Raw genomic sequence first — 2,532 nt, 5'->3', positions numbered from 1 at the left:
GACAAAAAGTTATGGTTTTAGGATGAGGAGGTTTTTTTCAGCTGTATCAAAATTGGTGTATTTCACAAAACACTTTTTTCTCGTCACACGAGTCACATGACCAACAGCCGGCTGATACTACTGGAGGAAATGATAACGACAGCAGGAAGTGGCAGGAGGAGGTATTTTACATAAAACCTTTTTCACATCACAAGTCACATGTCTAAAACAAACCATGAAGAAGAAAACAGGATGTATTTGGAGAATCAATGGTGTGTCGTGATTTTTAATGGCTTTTCGTGTGAGCAAGCTTATTCACGTGTGATTTTAATTGTGTTTCTTATTTAATGGAAACAGTGCAATTGCAAAATTCAGTTTTTCCGACATTAGCGGGAATATTGACAAAGTTCTGCTCACATTTGTAGCGGAAAGCTGTTGTTCGTTTCAGGGACCGTATCCAGCCACTTCGGCTTCAGGCTCAGCTGAGCTCTGTGCTGCTGCTGCCAGTCCTACTTTCCTCCTTTGTTGACACATTGTTCATTAAACCTGTGTTTACAACCGAAACGCTCAACCTCAGACCTGCTTTCACGTGTTGCACATCTGCGGTGCCACCTATAAAACTCCCGGTGTGATTGCAACTGAGGGTTAAGCCATCTAGACTAGCGGAGCATTAGTCAGAGCTCAGTGGGAGTTTTTTCTGGGTTCCCCCGACTTAAAAGTTGAAGTGCTTGGTGGTGAGTCAGCTTGTTGCTTTGTGCAGCTGTGCAACAATCAGTAGAATCCAGCTGGTGACTCAAATATTTGTAGGGATTTTGGACCAGATGTTTGTCTTTTACAGATGATCCATCCTCAGCGATGTCCTGAATCGCTGAGGATGGATTCAGCTGCTCCCTTGCTAACCTTTTTTTTTAAATTATTTATAAGTTTAAATAATAATTTTGTGAATTTATGTTGTTTTTTTGCACCTGTTCGGCAGTATGTCGTTTTTATTAAATATCTATGTTTTACAAATTTGTAACATAGTGACAGTTTTAACAAATATGTAAAAAAAACATACATAAGACATGTTCAAGAAAAAGTTCCATACTACAACTTTTAATCGATTATTTTGAAAGCACATTAAAACATTTATTGAAACACTCTCCACTCATGCAGACTATACCATTCATTTTACTGCCTTCACTTTGTATGGCTAACTTTGGTTTTAGTCTGTGTGAAGTAAATGTTTACTGAGAAACTCTTACATGCCGTGTTTCTATTTTTGTTGTAGCCTTTAAACCAAGTTATGGCAATTGGGGGCTCGTCCAGGAATTACACTGGGAATCTCCCAGAGACCAAGAATGAAACATACCTCCACCCTGGGGCAGAACAGAGTTTGTGAATTTCAAATGTGACTCAGTTTGACTTGTGTGAAGGATTGCTTTGGATTTTGATTTATTCCTATAGAGTCACAGGGGATCTTATACATCACATGTTTAATGCTGGTTTGTGTGGCAGAAATTAATGCTCACAAACAACACCTCCACAGAATGGCTCCTGACTCTGCTAGCTTTGCCTGTTCCAACTATGCTATGATCAATGCCGTTTTCTCATCTGCTAGGGTTGGGTCCTTTAACCCTTCTAGGATGAACAAGTGGGCGACAACACAGCCAAATTTGCAGTACTGTTATTCCGTGACACTTTGCGCTATCTGAAAAATTCCAACAGTTTCTGAAATCGGAGGGTTATTACGGTAATTTCACTCCCGCCGTAGCAGAGAGTGAAATTAATATGAGGGGCAATCTTTTAATAGATGGTAAATTGCAAAAATAACTGTTAGATATCGAATGCTCCAGTTGTTATGGATAAATGGGAAAATTTGAAGAACTTCATACAATTAAATTAAGCAAAAATATCCAGGCCGAGATTTAAAACTTGGGACTCAAAGGATTAAAGACAAATTTCCATTTGTTTCTTACACTCCGGGCTAAACGGGTATCAAATGATGAGACTGTTTTTTGTGTAGAGAAGAGAAATCTGGCCCCATTGCTGTATTTTGTCCACAGTCAGAGACAATGACACAGCTGCAGATGCTGCTTATTCCCTTTAGATAAGTTCAATTCTGACTCATTTGTTATATTTATTCAGGATTTTTAAGAGAGGCCTTTCAAGTGCAAAAAAGTATTTAAATGCCAAGCCAGTTTCAACATTTCCTGTTGTGTCTACTGGGGTAATTATCCACCATCATCAGCCAAAAGGTTTGTGGTTGAGAGAGACAGACACAGTGGGAGGCGTTCCTAGAGCTTTGTGGCTAATTCATTAGACTGTAATAACGGTGGTGCTCACTAATTATCCTGGGGCTAGCGTGTGAGTGTGTAGAAGTGTCTGAGCAACAATATCAGTTTCACTTTGTAGACTTGAAAGAAATGGAAAAAAAAAAAAGAACAAACAAAGCAAAAAGACAAAAAGGTTGAGCTATTTGTTCTCAAGATACATTAGATCTAGAGAGAGAAACAGAGCAACCAGCTGCAACTTAAAGCCGCTAATTGAGTTGTACAAGGAGCCTTCCGGGCC

The sequence above is a fragment of the Poecilia mexicana genome, unplaced genomic scaffold, assembly GCF_051168715.1.
Source record: "Poecilia mexicana isolate PSO_F unplaced genomic scaffold, ASM5116871v1 scaffold_2, whole genome shotgun sequence".
NCBI classification, from domain to species: domain Eukaryota; kingdom Metazoa; phylum Chordata; class Actinopteri; order Cyprinodontiformes; family Poeciliidae; genus Poecilia; species Poecilia mexicana.
Note: the sequence above shows the minus strand (reverse complement) of the source record.